The sequence below is a fragment of the Arvicanthis niloticus genome, chromosome 5 (genome assembly GCF_011762505.2).
Source record: "Arvicanthis niloticus isolate mArvNil1 chromosome 5, mArvNil1.pat.X, whole genome shotgun sequence".
Taxonomy (NCBI): Eukaryota; Metazoa; Chordata; class Mammalia; order Rodentia; family Muridae; genus Arvicanthis; species Arvicanthis niloticus.
Window position 1 is genome coordinate 92,815,737 of NC_047662.1, and position 21,430 is coordinate 92,837,166.

General features: G+C 35.7%; 1 pseudogene; it reads right to left on the bottom strand.

Annotated features, from left to right (window-relative positions):
- Positions 1 to 19,140: 19,140 nt before the first annotated feature.
- LOC117709447 (elongation factor 1-gamma-like) lies at positions 19,141 to 20,697 on the bottom strand (annotated as a pseudogene).
- Between the last annotated feature and the right edge of the window lie 733 nt (positions 20,698 to 21,430).

Sequence of the window (21,430 nt, forward strand, 5' to 3'; positions counted from 1 at the left end):
GTTTGGAGTAGGAGGATCAAGAATGGAGGAAGGATATTAGGGGACAAAGAAGTGAATATGGGAAACACAGCTGAAATAAAGGGCCATTTGAGGGGTAGTATGGAAATCTAATACAGTAGAAGTTTCCTAAAATATATAGATATAGTAAGACAATCTAAAGGAAAGTATAAAACAATGGGGAGACAGAGTCTCAAATGGCCATTTTTCACTACTAAATGAAGCTTCCAGAACCTGGATTAGGTTACATCTAATTGAGGTTTTGGCCAAAAATCCCCCAAACAACAGTCTATTGCCAGCACTATAAGCTGTTCTTCACAAACTGACAGAGCAAGGGACCATTACTGAAGACAATGCTCATTAAACAGGGAGAACTCTAGCTGATGCTCACATGGAGTCTTTATCTCTATTTGGTACAGGAAGATGCTCTGCACAATACCAAAAGAGAAATGCAAACATCAACTATGCTAGGGCAATAGTGGCAAAAAGCTTATGGGAGTAACGAACAATTATTTGATTTTACTTAAGGAGGGCTCTATAAGATGAAACCCATACCTGACACTATCTGAGAAAAAGAAAAATGAAAGAAAAAAAGAAGGAAGGAAAAACAGAAATAAATAAATAAATAAATAAATAAATAAATAAAGACAGATGAACAGACAGAAGGAAGGAAGGAAGGATAGAAGGATGGAAGGAAGGGAAAGATTAAATAGCTTAAAGACTTAGGATAATAAAATCACTACTGTTCAAAAGGAATGTAGCAATAAAATGACTCCTAATGTCATTCTGCTATACTCAAAGATTAGTGCTTTACCCAGCCATCAGTAAAGAAGTGTCCTCCTCCCTCAGATGGTAAAGAGTACAGAGACGCACAGCCAAATAAGCAGAGCGTGCGAGACCTTGGAGCAGTCAGCCCTAAAAGGGATGTACCTGCCAAATATCTGTGAAGAATCATTATATGAATGTCATAGAGTAGTTTTTCTTCATAGTGAATAGCATGTCTCTACCACTTATTTTGGGAGTGAGGATGTGAAACAGGAACTCACTTTGTAGCTCAGGCTGACCTGAAATTCATTATATCGTTCTGGATGACCTTAAACTTACAGTAATACTCTCCCCTCCGTTTGCTGAGTCAAAGCCATAAATGCCAATGTTCATGAGCTACTCACCTTAAAACACTTCAGTTGACTAGCCCTGGAATACCAAAACAGGAAAGCTAGACAATGGGTTTATTTCAAATGTTTGCATTCAAATGGAAGACTTAAACTATTTTATTTTCCATACTGAGAACAATAGTAAAACTTTATTTATTTATTTATCTATCTATTTCTTAACAGATTGCAACAAAAAGCAATGATATAAATCAAGTTCTGAATGAGAATATAAGATCCCCTATCCTTTCTACTATAGGACTGTTATTATATGTTTAAAGGCTATTGCCATAACTTACTCATACAATATGACATTGATAAGTGATGCTAACAGTCCTGCTGTGGACTAAGAGACTCAGAGACTGATGTTGCCTCCACACTTAGCTTGGTTATTAGCCTTTTGCCTTCGTCTATAGCTCTAGTATGTCCCAAAGGACTGTGGGGTTTTACTGGTTCTGGGGTTGAAGTGATAGTTGAGTCAACCATGTGAGCTGATATTCAAGTGCATACTTGACATCTCTATTTGAATTCCAAATAGAAACCTAGAAGTTATCAGGAGTAAAACAGAACTTTAAATTGCTCTCATCTCAAACCTGTCTTCACTGTCTGCCCAGGTAAATATTGACTCTGTTCACAGTGTGAAAGCTAAAACTCAGATATCATTACTAGAAGAATTATTCTTCATACTTTTTTTTTGCTTTTGGGTCCACTTAAATATATAATATCAGAGAGTTAAAAGACCCAATCTTGGACTTTTAGTCATTGTGGATCTATGACTATTATCCTACTAGGGAGCTTATTTCTTCTCATAGTTTCAAATAAAGTCTGTGTGCCATTAGTTTTTCTTTTTTTCTCAGGTAAACAGCCTAAATTTTACTTGAAAATATTTTTAAAATGTTTTTCAACTCCATTCCAGCATTGTGTTTGTGATGTGGCCAGCGAAGACAAGCCACTAGCTCCACACATGGAGTTGTACATATGTACCAATACAATGGAGTGCTGCTCTTCCTAAAGCTATGCTTCCTTGAATTAGAGAAAGGGAAGCACAGTAAATATGGGTAAGGGAAAGTGTACCCATCCTGAAGGCCATGGTAGGTCCAGAAAGATTTAGATTTTACTTGCCTTCCCCACCCCCCTTTGGATTTTAGGAAACACACTTTGTTTTATTTCTACCAATAGAGTTAGATTCATGATAGCTGCAATGCATTACTAGGCCAGTTTATTCACAATGAGTTACAGGCTTTTAGGGACTCACTCTTCTGAAACTTCTGACTCCATCTTAAGGGGATTCACATACACATTTATTGTAGTCCTATATGCAGAGCTGATAAAAAAAATATGGGTAGCTCTATTACTCTTTCAGTTGCTTACCAACATATGAGACTCCATTAAATTTGGGCCCATAAATCATTGAAATATAGACAAGGTTTGTTCAAAACAAATATAGGAACTTTTACTATAAATTTCTAATGCAGAAATAAAAAAATATGTAAGCTATTTCTATTTGAAAGTTGACTAGTGAGATGAACAAATGACATGAAGGAATAGTAATTTAGCTTTACATTTACAGAATGGAGAGTTGTGTTTTGAATGTTCTGGAAAGAATGCCGTTTTATCGCATCTTGTCCCACTGACAGAATTGAGGAACTGGCATTGGGTGATGTTAAGAATGAGGGTCATAAAGAGGTTTAAACTCTGATCTGCAGGAAGCTTTGAAGCAGCACATTGAGAATGACCCTGCATTTGTAATTCAGAGGTCGAACATGAGCAAGGCAAAACAAAGAGATCAGCAGTTCTCTCTCTCTCTCCTGACATCCCTGAGGGTCTCAAAAAATGAGACTCACATTCTCACAGTTTCACAAATGGAATCTGTCTGGATGCTGATGCTACTGTATATTATATAGTGCTAAACAAGTGGGGACATTTTCCCAAGGGCTTGCTTTAAAGAAAATGTAAAGGCAGGTATTGCCACATGTTACTTATGAAGACAAAGACATGTTTCATTTAGTTTCATAATTTTAAGTATCTCTTGTGATTTTTTCCTTTTGAAAAAAATCACAAGAGAGAAATTTCTCATATATTTGTCCTCAGCCTAAATTATGTAATAGAATAGACATGGGGGTTAGAAATTGAAGTTTTAGATGAGAATTCAGCTTCACCCCACATTAAATGGATCAGACTGAGCCATTCAACTTTGTTGAACTCTATTTTTCTAATCTTGCTCGAGAGTTAGAGTAATTGATTTTATGCAGAATTAAACATCATTGAAGATATGATATATATTCTAAAACATGTTATAAAAGTCATTCTTCATTCCTGCTATTATCTCAGCTAACAATGTAAAAGTGAAGGACTTAGTGCATGAAGACTTCTGGGTAATTCACCGCAATTTAACCTGCATTTGGTAGTCTTAGCACCACTACCCAGAGGCTCTTGCATTCACCATATTTTATATTTTGTGATTTATTTATTTATTTTGTATTCTTAAGTCATTTTCATACTTAGTGGGATTTTTTTTGTGTTTTTTTTAATTAAGTTATGTACACACTTTACATCGCTATCTCTGCCGCCCCCATCCCTCCTATTCTCCCCTTTTCCTAATCCCATCTCAACAAGTCCATCTCCTACTCTCCCTTCTACTCAGAGAACAGGATGTACCTCCCTTGGGTACCACTCCACCCTGGGGCAAATAGTTGCAGTAGAACTATGGGCAACCTGTCCTAATGAGACCTAACCAGCCTGTCCAGTTAGGGGAAGGAAATCCAATGGCAGGCAACAGAGTCAGAAACAGCCCTCCCTTTAATTGTTAGAGAATCCACATGAATACCATGCTAAAACATCTTCCACAAATGTGGAGGAGGTCAAGGTCCAGTACCTGCATACTCTCTAGTTGGTGGTTCAGTCTCTGTGAGCCCCTATGGGCCCAAGTTTGTTGACTCTATAGGTCTTCTTGTGGTGTCCCCTGCAGTTCACTCAATTTTATCTCCCACTCCTCTTCAATACTTCTGGAGCACTATCTGATGTTTGGCTGTGGGTCTCTGCATTTTGTTTCCATCCGCTGCTGGATGAAGCCTCTCAGAAGACAGTTATGCTAGGTTTCTGTCTGCAAGCACAGTGGAGTATCATTAATAGTGTCAAGGGTTGATGCGTTTACAATCGGGTGTGTCTCAAGTTGGGCTAGTAATTGTTTGGCTGCTCCCTCAATCTCTGTTCTCTCTTTATCCCTGAGCATCTTTCAGGCAGGACAAATTTTTGGTTGAAGGTTTTGTGGGTGGATTGATGTCCTCCTCCCTCCACTGGAAGTCATGTCTGGCTTCAGGAGGTGGGCACTTTAGTCCCCATATTTCCTGCTGGTAGGGGACTCAGCTAAAACCACACCTCCTTAGGCTCCCTGGAAACCCCCACCTCAGGTATCCAACTACTCCCAGAGAAGGCCCCCACTAACTTACTCACTTCTACTTGATCATTCTATTAAGATTTGATAAGGGAGATTTTGATATCTGTGTTTTACATGGAATGTTAAGTTGAAATATGATGGTATGCAGCCGTCTTTACTCACTCCCGTGAACATCATGGATAAAGTGTGAACATAGGAAAGCAGGAGATACATTCAGCATTGCTTCATTATTACACAGGCAGTGTTGCTCTAAGACTGATGATCCAAGCTGTCATGATGGCAAGAAAAACCAGATGAGCATTCCAACAACCAATCCTTTTATTTACACCAAGACATAAGACAACTGCTGTGTTTGATTCACAGCTTATTTTGGTGACTTGGGAAGAATCACAGTTGGGAATCTTGGTTTTTAAATAGTAAGTTATAGAGCTAATTGTGAAAGAAATAGAATCCTAGCACCTAATTCAGATGCAAATAAGTTAAATGAGTTGAGGGATAGGGATACATTTAAGGCAATCAATAGCAAAAGAGGTTTAGTCTATGGCAATGCAATTATTACATATTAACAAATGTTTCATTCCCAGAGAATTTGGTGCAAATTGAGAAAATTGGAACATGGATACATGGTAATGATCACATATGTACAGGATGTATTATTTCTTTTATAACCTACATAATATGGAAGAGACTCAATTGTTACTTCTGATGTTTTCCTAAGTAATGAAAACATAGAAATCATCAAAAAAGGTATGAGATTTTCCAGTCCAGTACAGGAAACAAGAAATCTTTTGAAAGTGCAATTCATTCCACTGTATTCCTTGTTTATTTAAAATATATCAAATCCAATTGTCAAAAGAAAGACATTCCACGAAATTCAAGGCAGAATACATTTGTCTATTCATTTTCATCCATTCTCAGTTGATCTTTAACAATTACAATGATTATAGCTGTGATATTTTGGCCACTTTCTTCTGTTTATTGGATAGATTCGTATAATACTTATATTCTAAAGACAGTGTGGAAGGGACATTGCTCAACAGAAACTATACATATATAACGTTTAACAAAATATTTTCTCCTGAGGTTGTTCAGTTGGATTAGCTCATGCTAGATAGTACTTCAAAGTTGACTTGAAATGAACAGCTTGTCACAAACCATACTCTACATATAGTGTGTATATTTTCTTTCACTTAATTCGCCTACATTTAATAGTGAACTTTGCAGCAGGGGGAGCAATAGAAGTAAATAAATAGGAGAACTGAATAATACAACGTTTATCTTTCGCTATTATAAATACAGTCCATCTATTCTTTTCTAGGTTAAATGTACCTTTATTTTAAATGCAGGCTGGGAGAGGAAAATAAATTGTCTCTTACCATCGTCATTTCACTTCTGGGCTTTTCTGTCTTGTTTCAAAAGGGTCTCAGATATGTGACTCCTCACTCCATTCTTGCTATAATAAAATGCTAAATCTGGCTCACTGTGATACAACCACATTTTCTCACTAACCTATTAAATTCAGCCAACAGCAACTTAGCATTAAATGCCTCAATATAAAACTGTAGTCAGCTTCAAATGTATAAGCATCTCATGTGTGTAGAAAATGTAAATGTAATAAAAATATTGACAAGAGCAATGTAAACCAAGCCTTTTCAGATCAGACTGGCAACTTTTAGTTAACACCTTACTTACCATCTTCATACCATTGGTTTTTACTATCTACAGGGAAGGCATTCCTTCAATAATTCCCATTTAATTATTTTACCATTTCAAAAGGTACTTAGAATATAAATACTATATCTAGTATGGTCTACATAAATCCAATTTAAAAAAATCAATCTTTATTACTATAATAAAATCAAACCAGTGAAAATAAGTGTGTTTGAAGATAAAGGTGTTTAGCTTAGAAAAACGAATGCAAATATAATCAGACACTTGTGACAAATTATAATTATACTAACATATATTGAAATATGCATAATTATTCAGAAAAATCAGTTATTTTATGAAAAGAAGAATTCTAGTTTACTAGTAATATCATAAAAATTATATTTACTGGAAAATTACTAAACTTGTTAATAAAATATTTTAAAATCAATTTAAAATTGGAGATATGCATATATAACTAGATAATGGGAAAGATTTAGAAGAGAGACTTATGTGATTTCTATGTATTATCCTTTCATTCCATGGATACCATTGTAAGATTATCATGTAATTTCCTATAATTAGAATATAATCTGTTATTTGAATAATTTATTCAGCTAAAGATTCTCAACCTAAAGGTAAATTTGTACTTACTAAACATAAATGCCAATTACTAATATATGCTACTTTAAAAATAGAAATGTGGGGGGGAAAAGACAAATATACAGTTCAACCTGTGATGTTTCAAGCCATTATCATCTCTGGCCTTTCTTTTGGTTGAAATAGAGACCATGTTTATTTAATATCTGAGGCTATAATATGTCTTCATCCTTCACCATAAATATCCTGATAGATGTAGGGAGAGTAGTACCCTTGTTGGGCCCCATTTCAGCCTGGTTTGGGCCTTATAGACAAACTTGAGCCTGGCTTTGGTTTCTGTGGCCTTGTGAGAGAATCTAAGCCTGGCTTGAGTTTGAGACCTGTCTTAGTCACTTCCTTACTGGAGTGAGTCAACAGGACCTATTTGGCCCTGCCTCTGCTCAGCTATTGCTTTGTAATTGGCCCCATATCCTTAGTCACCCTTCCCGCCATCTACGTCATCTCACCCCACCAAAACTCCTCCTCCCTATGCTCCAAGTTTATAAAAACAAGAGGTTGTTATATTAAAGTTGAGTTCCTGCTTCACAAGACTCCCAGCAGGGTGTGCTTCTTTGGGCCATGGACAGTCACCGACCTGCTTAGCCCCTGAGAGACCCAGCTAGACCAGACTGCTCTCTCCTTTTGCTTAGAACTTAGAGGCTTTAAAGAGCCTCTACACACTGATCTCTAGTAGATCTCCTAAATGTTATGGTTTTTTGTTTTGTTTTTGTTTTTTGTTTTTTTGTGTGTGTTTTTTTGCAGCTTTCCATTTATTCCATATACACTATGACTTTTCATGAAGCTAAATGGTTATTTTATTGTATTTATTCTCTTAATTTCAGCTACATAGCATTAAATTTGGATATTGTGCTTAATGTTTACATATTGATTTTTTTAAAATTATTTTCTAACGTCCACACTATTTTTTGTTAATTTTATTTAGTGTTGTTATTATAGAGGTTTTTATAAACTAACTTTTTTTAAAAACCATTCTTTCTGGAAATACTGTGATAAGTTTCAATTTTTATTTTTTTTTCTCAATGATTTTTCAAATATCAATATTTAGTTCCTTGGTTTTTCATTACATCCACTAGGGTCCTGTTTTCTTCACTTATTCATGCATTCCTTTAGTATCTTTCTGTCATCTGTTTCATAAGTACATGGTAGGCTGTAGAAATAAATGTGATACAATTATCCCTTCTGTGTCAGTTGCAGTGACAATTATGATAGGTGCTAGCATTTATATAATTTACCATTGTGAAATTTTCTATTAACATTTTAAATGGAGGACATTTTATAGAGGACTATAGAATAAGATCAGAAAATTTAACATTTAGAAAAAAAACATACAGAGACAAGTAGACACATTTAGTTTTGCAAAGAATTCTTTGCCTAGAAAGTTCAGTATGGTGGACTGCATTAATACTTAATAAAAATAGTTATGAGATGAGTTGATCAAGAACAAGGTTTAGAGCCAGGCAGTGGTGCTGCATTCCTTTAATCCCATCATGTGGGAGACACAGACAGTTCTGTGACAGCCTTGTCTATAGAGTGAGTTCCAGGGCTGCCAAGGCTGGGGGCGGGGGGGGGGAGGGAGAGGAAGAATGAGAGAGAGGATGGTTTAGGTTATGCAGAGATATTTTGGTGAAGAATATGTGAGTGAGATATTGAGTCTAAAGGAATCTTAATAGTTCTAGAATGTAGGGCAGTGATTTAGGAATATCTTTTTTTTCCCCCAGTTTTGTTTTATCTATGAGAACAATCAAATGCACGAGCACTGTTCAGAGAGTTAAATGTTTCTGGATAACCAGCCTACTGTTCTCTCTTTCTATTTGAGAAATCGATGATACAGAAAGCACTTTTAAGTCACCAGTGTCAACTCAATAATTCCAACCTTCCTTGTGTTTCTGATAGTTATAGCCCTTCACTGAAGATTCTCATCAAGGATCATAGCTCTCAGTGCCTGTGGTATCAGAGGGCTGTCTTCTATGGCTGACCTCTTTTTAATTAAAATTTTGGTGGCCTGCTTTCTTGAGCGTTTAATGTCCCCTGTATTCCTTGACAATTAGCCTTTAATTTTAGCTTCATAAAATCTCTTAAGGTCTTATTTTCCAGAGACCGAACATAAACTTGCATGGTTGTTCTTTTCTGATACATACTACTAAAGCCAATAGACACAGTGTTTTAAAATTATAACATGGTTTTTATCTCTTATATAAGCAATTGGAAATTATATGGGACATCAGTGATGCTTATCGTTATTTCCTATTCACCTCTTTCAGGATACAATATAGGATTGCACATCAGCATTTTCTTAAAAGTTAGCTATAACCTTGTGCCTTGTTTTGTCCAATAAAATGTAAGAAAACTTTAGTATGGGCCTGTATTATATAAGTTACACAACTTGTGTTTCTGGTTGTGATACTGTCTACTGACATTGTTAAAAATGGTGAAGACCAAGTCATTATGAATAAATGGTACATACACTAAGAAACAGACACTTGTTATTTTAGGTCCCTGAGATCTGGAGATTATATAACCTGCAAAAATGTCTAGTTTAACTTGTGTGATTATGTGATTGGGTAAATTTATGAAGACAAACAGGATCTGCGACATGGTGTTGATTATAAAGTGATTAAGAAGCAACAGCATCAGCTTCCTTGCCAACGCTGTATTTAATGATGGGCATAGGAAGTTGCATACAGTGGTACATTGAAGCATTTCTTTTTATCACGGGCTCCAAGAGTTCTCACTGAATTATCCTGCCTACTGCAGTGACAGCAGACCTAGATGTGCTGGCGTAGCAAAGACAGCACAGCTGCCAAAACTGTAAGATTCGGGCCACATAAACTCAAGATGTGACTAGAAATCTCATGCAGCATTTCAGAAGAAATGAAAGCCCTTAGAGACACTAGAAACACTCATATCTTTTAGAAGTGTTGGGGCAAAGAAAAAGGCCTCAATGACAAAGACCTTACAGGACATAACCCATCTTTCTAGGGTTATAGATACAGAGAACAGCAGAAATGCAGGCTACTTGCATATTCAAATTAACAGAATCGTCAAAAGCATACCAGAACTTTCTGTGGGGATTTTAGGGTTTTCACAAACTACTTAATTATGGAGCTAATTTAAGATATTAGTGGAACTGGAGACATGGCTTAGAGGTCAAGAGCACATATTTTTCTTTAACACAACCCAGGTCACATTCCCAGCACCCTCCAGGCTACTCACAACTGCCTGTAACTGATTACAGTTCCAGGGAATCTAAGTTCTTGTTGTAGCTTCAACAGGCACCTATATTCACATATGCATGCCCCCATACATACAAGCATATTTTTTAAATAAGAAAAGTCCTTTAAAAGATGTGATTGGTACCAATCATATGCAGCTGTGAGTTACATTCATCTTTTAAAACTTGTTGTCTTTGTGTTACTCAGATTTCCATTACCGAGATAAAATACCAAAGAAAGTTAAAAGCACAGGGAAGATAAATTTTAGCTCACAGTCTCTGCTTAAACTCACCTGCTTTGTGGGACTATCATGACAGCAAGAGCAAGTGAAGATAGGAGAGACTGCTCATTTGATAAAGGCTGGGAAGTATGTGTGTGTGTGTGTCCAGGAAAGGATGCTTCAATGACCTATTCTCTTTAGTAGGTCCCTGTTTCTAAAGCCCCTGCTAGTACTTTACCATAGTGTCATCAAATTATAAATCCATAAATGGATTAATCCATTGGTGAGGTCAAAGTCTTCGTGATTCAATCGCATTCTCTAACTCTCAACTTCTCTGCAGTGCTCTATTTGACTCCATCAGAGGACACTTCTAGCAAAGTAGAAGGGTACAAAATCAATACTCAAAAATCAATAGCTGTCTTGCACACCAACAACTAATTAGATGTGAAAGAATTTAGTGAAAAATCTCATTCGCAGTGATATAGATCCCTATATGAGTTACCCAGGGATTAAAATAATAAAAATGTTAATAAGAACCTGTATAGTGAAAACTATTAAATTATTAATTTTCATTGAGTTTCCAACGAACTTTCTTCTAGTTTTGATAAATTTTCTTGTGTTTTCTCTCTTTCAAGTATTTCTTGCCCAACAATTTTTCTTTACCTCTATTGACAGTGACCTTAGCTTTTTGCTCTTACTTTCGAGTTTTTGAGGCTAAAAATTAGAGACTTTTTTTTTCTTGTTTGCTATAAAAATTTTCTTACTACAAGTGCCCTTTTCAATTTTATTTTGCTGTACCCTGCAGACTTTGGTGTATTTTTCTTTTCAGATTTAAAGGAGAATTTTTACTTTGTTTTGTTTGACCTATTGACTTATATTCAAGCACATGCTGTGCTTTCTTTCTTTGCATTGTGAGACTTCTACTTTTTTTGTTTTTCTGGTATTGAAGTAAAGTTTTACTCCAATATGAACCTAATCTGTGAATTTATGATTTATCACAGAGACTATTTTTATAAGAATTTGTGTATAGTATCATTTCTCTCTCTCTCTTCCTGTGTATGTATGTGCATGTGTAAGTATATGTGTGTGTGTATGTGTTGGTGTGTGTGTGTATGTATGTATGTATGTATGTATGTATGTATGTATGTATGTGTTAAGGCCTTCCTCAATTAAAATGTATCAGTGTTTATAATCACTCTTTGTTTATTTTCCATGATACTCAGAAAATTGTTAATTCCATAAATTTCAAAGTTAAAGAACACCATTCTATAAAGATAATAATAAATGAGCTGGTGTGATTATTATTACACAGATAATAATTTTTTTTCTGCATAGGAGTCTTTCTCAGTCCAGAAACTCAGCTGGCTGCCATAATGGGATTTTTCCTGTTGATTTTTGCTGGATGTGTGCATGTCCGGGGATATAACCATGTACACTATCTATGACTTCTGTATACCTGCTGCTTGTTATGTATCCTTTCATTTTTGCTTGCCAAAACTCCCTGACTCAAAACTGAAAATGTGGCCACTATAGATCATTTTTCAGACCCTATCCTAAAGATTATGAGAAGTTATTTTAGCAAGACCTTAGTAAGTCCTGCTACATAATTTTTCTAATTGGAATATCATCGTCCTGTTACTTTGCTTTATGTGAAAGTATCTGATTAATAATGTTACTTGTTTGTATCACTGTCGATCAAATATTTAACAACTGGTTATTGATCTTGTTCACTTATCTTTCATTCTAACTCATAGGAAAAACAGGTAAGGAAAAAGAGCTCAGGAAAGTAGCAAATTTACATTCCAGCAATATATTTTCACAGTATATGTATAGTTAATTTAAACTTAAATATTCAATAAAAATTTTTTATTTTTAATCATTATTATTCAAATTATCCTACTTTATTTTCCACTTCTTATGATAGATTAATTAAATTAATTTCTTTTTTGTTCTTATTTATTTATTTAGCTTTTATTGAATATTTTATTTACATTTCAGATGGCATCCCCTTTCCCCATTTCCCCTCCCTAGAAAACCCCTATCCCATACCCCCTTCTCCTTTTTGCTTTTATACATTTTTTAAATGTTAATCAAAGGCTTTTAAGTTTGATAATGCTCAATAACAAGATGCTCATACAATCAGAAATGTAACCCAGTACCCAACCTAGATATACCAACAATCTTTGACTGGCGAAGACACATGAACATCTGCCTACATGTTCTACCCCCTTCGCCCCCGCCACCTCTCATCACCTAGCTCCTCCTCTCCTTCTCCTCCTCCTCTCTTTACTCCTCCTCTTCTTCTCCTTACTCCTCCCACCTTAGTTTCTCCTACATATCACCTTTCCTGTTAAAATAAAACTTTTCTTTCAAAATAGAATTAGAGCATAACTATACCAATTTGTGTCAGTAAGGTACAAGATAGACCTAATACCCAGTTCATTAATTTGTTGACTAACCAGAACCTCTGTCATCTCTCCTAACTAAAAGACTTAGTTTTGAGCATGGCTTTTTCCTTGGCTTTAGAATGAATGTCAGCTGAAAAACATCCTATCAAATCTTTCTCTCAAAGTAAATAGCTGGGATTGGCTATGAGACTATAAGTCTTCAACCCTGTTGGAAATCCAGAATGACTGAGTTAACTGAAATTATGGGAAGCACAAAGCATATCTTCTAAAACTTAGCCAATTTATAGAGATCGCTGAACACCTGGACAGTTCCTATACTACAAAACATTAAAGCATCCAACCTTTAATTAATTAAATTTAATTAAATTAACTTCTTAAAAATACTTTTGGGTCTATATAAAAGATTTCATCTTGAGAACAAACATTTATAAAGCCATGTGGTTTTATATACAGTAAGAGTTTAATCCCATTCAGTCTGCAAATATACAATAGTATCTAAAAATAAATATCATTGTTGACCATAATGTAGAATATTTAAATGCATTGAATTAATTTTAGTCTTTATAGATAATATTCCATTTTGAATATTTTAAAGCTCCACAACAAGCTTTCAGGAATTTCTCAGGAAAGCTATATAAGTATTTAACACTAATAAATTATCTTAAAAATGAGTCTTATTATAGATGAAACTGCTAACCTCTCCTACATATAATTTATCTTGTACATAATTATTTTCTTTAGTGAACAATGTTTAAGTGGGGCTATAATTAACAAGAAATGCAAATGAGTCATTGAATTATTAGAGATATTATGTATTTGGATTCAATTTTTCTCTAGCAGTAGACTCTGGAGTTTTTCTAATATATATGAGTCAAAGATGAACATTGCTCATTCACTCAATTATTATTTACTAATAAATGTAAAAGTATGTATGCTGTCATAAAATCTCACCATGGATGTTAGACTCTAAATGCTCTTAGAAAGACTTGTTAGACTCTAAATTTTAATTTATTAAATTAATTTATTAATTTAATAAATTAATTTATTTATTAAATTAATTTATTTAATTAATTTATTAAAAATAAATACTTTTTAATATCATGATCCCCCCAAAAAAGTATTTTGTGAAATGATAGAAATAAGTTCAGAATTCCTGTTGATCTTTCTTTAGTGGTTCCTTGGCACCAGGTTCTTAGTGTTTGTCTTTCTGTGTCCCATACTATCTAAGCTTTATACTGGTTAGACATTTTAAATGTTCATAAAAAGCACACTCATGATGTTTTCTAGTGGACGACCAAATTCTTTTTAGAGTAATTGTTGAATGATTTAGAGTCTGCTGAAATGCACAATTTGGCAGGATGTTCCCAATCTTATTCCCGAAAGGTAGCTATTTACATAAGTATTTTAAGTTACCCAATTCAAAACACTAATGCAAATTATCTTTCCTTACAAATTGTAAAGATATAATTATATTCCTAGGTTTCTAAAGATCATTTTATGAATAGCCTTCTTTAAACAATTCATTCATATTTCACAATCCAATTACAATTTAAACTGTATATCATTGAAATATGTAAATAATGTGTCCTTTCCTAATACTATATTTCTATTTTATGCACCATTTTACTGAACATTTAATTACAGTAAATCTTGTGTATATATAAATTAGTACTAAATGGAAGCATATTATGAATGTCCATGTTTGAGAGTAGAGGTAAGTCAATTTCATTTTACCAGCCAGGAATAAAAATCATCATGTTTAACTTTCAAACTTACTTAAATATATGTTATAAACTTAATTTAATGACTCCAAATACAATTTCCTGTAGACCTTTGCTATGTATATTGAGTCATATTATCAAAATCTGAAGTACAATTAATGTAGTTTTTAGATTTTTCCTTTTATTTAAAATATATTATTTGCTCACACAGTATATCCTGATTGTAGTTTACCTTCTTTTACTTCTTCCAGTTTCTCTCATCTCTCCTTCCCTCCATATTTACCTTTCTCTTTCATGTTAGAAAAATAATAGGCTTCTAAGAGATAATAGTCAAACATAACAAAATAAAATAGGAGAAGGAGGAAAAGAAGGAGAAAAAAAGGAGAGAGAGGAGAGAGAGAGAGAGAGAGAGAGAGAGAGAGAGAGAGAGAGAGAGAGAGAGAGAAACTATCGTATCAAAGATAGACATGGCAAACAAACAGTATAAAAGTTTCCAAAGCAGTCATGAGTCAGAGATTCAGTTGTTCATTCTTACAGTCAGAGGTTCCATAAAAATAATCTAATAACTATAATATATGCACAGAATACCTGGTATGGACTTATGTAGGCCCTGTGATTATTGCTGCAGTCTCTTAGGTGCCTTGGTTAGTTGATTAAGATGGTCTTTCTCTCCTGGTGTCCTCCATCACATCTGGATCTTACTATCTTTCTGCCTCCTTTTCCATGAGAAGGGCTTTGATGGAGACCTCCAATTTAGACTCACTCTTTCCACATAATGAGTCTCTGTATCTGTTCCCATCTGCTGCTGGAGGAAGACTCTCTGATGATTAGTGAATAAGGTACTGATCTTTGAGTATAGCTGAATATCATTAGGAATCATTGATTTTTTTTTTTGACCAGCATGTTTGGTTTTACCTAAAACAAATTTGTTTTACCCTAGATCTCTGGGCCATCTAGTCTCTGGTTCTTGGTTATCAGAGCAGAGTTAGATGTGGGTACCTTCTCATGGAATGAATGTTAGATAAAATCAGATATTGGTCGGATACTTCCATACATTCTCATTGTCCTAGCATATTTAGCAAGAAGGACAGATTGTAGGTGAAAAGCTTTGTGGTTAGGTTGGTGTACACATTTCTTTTACTATAGTCTTATAGAATAACTTCCAGCACCAAACATGTGGATGAAGGTAGGTACAAGCTAGACTTCTCTATATTCAATGAGTTGTGTAGGTGTTGTCTTCAGTAATGCTACCCCCAACCCTTGTCGATTTGTGGAGAGCAACCTTTTGTCTTAGCCTGGTTTTTGGGGGGCTTTTCATGGGAATCCCTTGGCCAACAACTCAATTGAGTAAAAATAACACAATGATACACACAACATCTTATGCTAATGAAAAAACAAAAAGGATTTACTATGGAGTCTCCATAAACTATTTTTTTTTGTTTGTTTTCAAAATGTTATTTTTTTTCAATTGCCTCTACTATCACAAATGACTAAAATTGTGTGAATAATCACCTACTTGGAAATCCAAAGGTGCCTTCAGTTTTTAATCTATCCTAAACCTTGTAACACTTTTAAGCCTTTCTTTATCATGACATTTTATATTTGATTTCAAATTCTTTTATTTCACTTTCTCAAAAGTAAGTTCTCTGTATCCATGATCTATCCTCTTCAACTAAACCTAGATTTAGAAACAGTAAAAGGAGTGAAGGCAGCACTCAATCTTTTTGTACACCATGACCACTGTGTCTGTACTGTGGCTGAAATACCTTCCTCATGAAATTGATGTAAACATTTTGATGACAAAGCCTATGAGAATTACCAACAGACATTGCATGTCTGGCCCTCAAATACTTCCTGAAATAACAAATAAATATTTAATGCGAAGAACTGAAAATTACCACTCTCGATGCACATCTCCTTCTGGATGACCACGTTTGCGTGTCAAGTTGCCTTATTTGATATTTTCCTTCTTTCAGTTTTTTACTTTTTGCTATCTTTTTACAATGTGTAAAAGTGTTTTGCCTGTATATGTATATGTGTGTCTCATGAATGCCTGGTACTTGCGGAGAACAGACCGGAAGTTGGAGTCAGATTTCTTGGAATTGGAGTTATAGTTATGAGCCACCATGTAGTGTCAGAAGTGGAAGTTTCTGTTTGTGTCATGTGGTATAGACCCACATGGTGTTTTGCTGAAGCAAGACCCATGGGAGGACATATGTTTGGAGAGAGTATGACTAGGACTCAACGGACAATGACTAGGCACTTGCATAGCTATCTGTGCAATGCTTTTTTCCCCTTGCATCTTCACTGAGAACTCCTGGCATTCCACTAGTCCTTGTTGAGCCAATTCAGTGGAGGCCTTGCTGTTTCTGTTGGATTGTGTCACCACTGCTGATGAGTGTTTGGTATCCTGACACTACTGAACTGGTGTGCTAGTATCCTGACAATAGAGATTAAAATTGCCCCAAAGAACTACTTCTAAAACAGGTTGTCCATATCCACTTGTCCTGTTTAGCATCTTTTCTCCTCTACCTTTGGAGGGTGGGTTAGAAGAGGGGTTGAAGTTTTTGAGAACAGTTATTAAAGAGGGTTTTGAAAAATCTAAGCCTACAGATGTCTCCATATTCAATGTGAGTCCTCTGGAAAACCCCAGTGCTCTTAACTCTGTGCTATCACTTTATCCTCTATCTTTTATTTTCCATATTCCCCTAGATATTGCCTCTGCAGTCCAAAGCTTGACTATCAATTATCCTTCCCCTTAAAATCCTTTAACTACTGCCCACTTATTATCTGCTAACTTTATATTAATTAAATCATAGATCCAATTAAGCATGTCTTTCTCAGGCTAGAAATCTGAAGTCATATCTTTCCTTAGTTAGCTCCTTGTTTGTTTTCAGTGAGTCACATGCTGTTCAGAGCTTCATTTGAACATCATTCCATTCTTCTTTGCTCTCAATCTGTCTGTCTATGGCTGCCTTTCAGCCTCTGCAATGGGCTCCATTTGGATCCCTGCCTTCAGCTCTTTCATCTTTGTCTTGACTTTTGAACACTGCAAGCACACAACATTTTATGTCCCTTGATGAAAAAAAAATCTATGTGAGTCTTCCACTGTGCTCTGAGCCAAAAAGGCTTTTTAGTAATTTGGACTTAAACTGCTTTCCAGGCCTCCCACCTGTTATCTCCATAGCTGTACCTTGTATTCTGTCAGAATATAACACTGAGGTGTTTTTGTTACTTATATATTACTATACTATGAAGAATTTAATGTCCTCTGATGTGATCTCTACTTCATTCTTTGTGAAAATTTTTGTTTAACCCCTCACCAAATAATGTTCAGCTTAAGAATATCAATGACAAAACATAAAATAGTGTGAAAAATCCCCACAAAATAATTAAGTATAATCTGATAAATAGAATCAATTAAGTAACACTATTTTTAGATATATTCATGGACATTCACTTTTCTTAATTATCTATATCTTAGTCAGTGGTCTGTTGCTATGAAGAGACACTATAACCCAGGGAGCTCTTATAAATGGAAACATTTAATTGGAGCTTGCTTACATTTTCAGAGAGTTAGCCCACTGTCATCATGGCAGGGAACATGGTGTCACACAGGCAGATAAGACTGTAGGGAAGTAGCTGAAAGTTCTCTATCAGGGTCTGCAGGTAGCAGGAAGAAGAAGAAAGAAATACTTGACCATTTTTGGGCTTTTGCAATCTCAAAGCCCACCCCTAGTGACACACCTCCTAGTACAAAAGTCACACCTACCCCCAAAATGCCACACTTCCCAATGCTTTTTAACTAGTGCCACTCCCTGATGACTAAGAATTCAAATATATGAGCCTATAAGGGCCATTATTATTGAAACCGCTATAATCTATTGTCAATCTATCTATCTATCTATCTATCTATCTATCTATCTATCTATCTATCATCTCTCCATTATCTTCTAACCATTTACTTATCTATTCATAGTCCATTTATATAATCTAATTATATTATCACCACGTGTCATCTGTTTACAAATAGTAATTCTTGAAGAAGCATTTTTTAAACTTTAGATCAAGCAGCATGATTCATTCTGTAGTGACTTTTTTGAAGCCTTTATGTATGCTATATTTCCTTTGCTTTCTTTATAAACATATTAGAGTTACGTTGCAAATGTTGAGAGAAAAATAATCCTGCTGAAATTTTGACTGACAGTTTTGTACTTATAGCTTAAATTAGATGGAGTTTACAACTTAATAATACTAATTATTTCAATCGTAAGTGTGATATAATTTTTCACTTATTTTGGTCCTTAATTATATATGAGTGGTTTGTTGTCCTAGCATAAAAATCTTGTATGTATCTCATTATGTTTATATTTAAATATTTAATTTTTGCTATTATGATAGTTATTAATGTTGACTTCCAAGTAGTCATTACACTAGCTCTTCAGTGTTATACAGAAATCCTTTTTTATCCTCTCAAGGATCTTGACATTCAGATTTTCACTGTAAGATTCAATACTATCTCACAGAATTTTGTTGATGATGTTTATCAGAAATATAACTTCTCTTCTAAGTTTGTTTGGATTTTATAACAAAATGCTTTTCATGAATTTGTATATATGTTCATATTTCTTTTTACCACTGTTTTTTTTTCAATGTTCAGTTTTCTTTAATAACCCCATCTCCCTTGAAGGGTAGGTTCAGGCAGCTAAGTGACTGGCAAGATATGTTCATTTGAAGATCTTGCTTTGATTGACAGCTTTTTCCAAGTGCTGAAAGGCCCTCTTCCAGGAAAAGTACTCTTGAACCAGGATCTGGGTCTACACACTACCAGGATCCAGTTTCTGCCATGTATATGACTCATAGTCTACCCGCCAGTCTGGACTCAGTGGAAAGGCAAGCTCTTTGCCTCAGAAGACCCAAATGCCAGAAATGGAGCTGCTGTTGTTGATGCCAAAGAGGGTAACACTAACAAAGGCATTCTTTCTCAGTTTGTCCAATCGCTGGAACATTCCAGTGATGAGGTTGCAACTCACGAAGGTCTAGGTGAGCTCTTCAGGGAAGTGGTACTCCGAATACCACACAGATACCAGCCATCCTTATCAAAGTGCTCTCAAAAGTTTTTGGTGGAACCCATTGCAGAGGCTGAAAGGCAGCCATAGAGAGTTTGAGAGCAAAGAAAGATGGAATGATGTTCAAGTGAGATACTGAGCAGCATGTGGCTCCCTGAAAACAAACAAGAAGCTAACAAAGAAAAGACATGACTTCAGATTTCTAGTCTGAGAAAGACATGCATCGTTGGATCTATGATTTCATTAATATAAAGTTAGCAGATAATAAGCGGGCAGTAGTTAGAGGATTTTAAGGGGAAGGATAAATGATAGTCAAGCTTTGGACTGGAAAAGTGCCACAGAGAGGGTGTCCTCATTGGAGTACTTACACTTAAACTCATCCAACACAAAGGTACTCCTCGGCAAGTGAGTGAAAGCATCCTTCGACTCAGCAGCCAATGCCTGCTCACACTCATCCATCCTTTCCTCAGGAGCCTGGCAGCTGCCTTTTATTCCTCTTTCTGCTCAGCCTGGGGCTTCTGTTTTTCTTCTCGTGAACCCTTCTCTCTCCTTAGGGTATCCTTTAAAGGCTGGCTCTCCGAAAATTTCTTAGCATCAAATTGAGCCATCTTCTCATACAGCTTCACCTCTCCCAAGATGGCCCTGAACTGGGCGTGGTTAATGCAGGTAAGGAATCATCGGTTGGTACTGGAGAAGGTCTGGAGAAAAGAAGGCTCTAAGACCTGTTTATAGAGCTACAACGGGGTGCAGACAACTCTGGTATCAGCCAGTGTCACTCGCTCACACACCAGAAAAGTCCATGTCTTCAAGTGAGTGTCCAGCAGCCCCAGGATTTGCTTCAGCTCCTCTTTTGCATTTTCAGTGGCCTGTGTGTTGTGGTATAATGCCCAAGGTGGGGGACACCCAGGGGTTAGCTGGAGGAACGACGTCACTGTCAGCAGAGCTCATCCAGTGCACCACATGAACTGCAGCCTTGGGCGTACTTCCCCGCAGCTCCTCATTGCTTTCGTAGTAGGAAATGGCATTGCTCTTGAACACACAGATTCTGTCATTACCCTCAAATGCTAGAAATTCAGGGATGTGGTTGGTTTGGCCAAAGTGAAAGAAGGGTGGTGCAGAGAGCCCGCAGACCTGAGTCCCGCTATACTGAGCAGCGACTAGGGCCTTGAAGACCCTTCAGTTTTCAAGGTATGTATATTGGGTACCAGCTGCCATGGTAATTCCCCAGAGGAAGGGACTCTTTTTACGACTTTTATAAGATTAATTGGACCAGCTTTCTTGTTGCCAGTTTGATGGGCTCAACATCTATGCCTTTCCTGAGTCTGGTTCTTAGTGGTAGCTCTGTCTCTAGATTATGTCTTGAACTTCTTTCTATTCTTCTTCTTTTTTTGGTTGTTGTCTTTATTTTTCGTATTTCTGCAATGTGTGAATAATACCTCGTGTCTTGTGCATTTGAACCTGGTAATGAGCGTATATCATTTTTTAATCGATCTACAGAATAAACTCGGGTCAGTCTGCTCAGATTCAGGCTGTGTTCACTGTGACCATTTCCACTCTTCATAGGATTCCACGTCTTCCAGATGAAATTTCTATCCTTTGTGTAAACATAGTCTTTTTTCCAATACCTTTGTTGATGTCCAAATTAAATGTAACACTTTAAAAATATAGGGTAAAAAATCTCATTTAAGGGTCATTATTAGACAAATTGATAATATCTTGATTGAATTATAGCATCAATAATTAATTCTTCTGACTTTCTTCACCTTGTTTCTTTTAGATGTTTCATAATTTTTGTGCCACTATCATTTTAAAAATAGAATTTTGTTTTGTTTTTATTTTATTTCAAACTACTTTTTTTATATTTTAAGGTTTATTATTATTATTATTCACTTTACATCCCACACACTGCTCCACTCCCCGTCATCCCCTCCCACAATCCTTTTCGTAT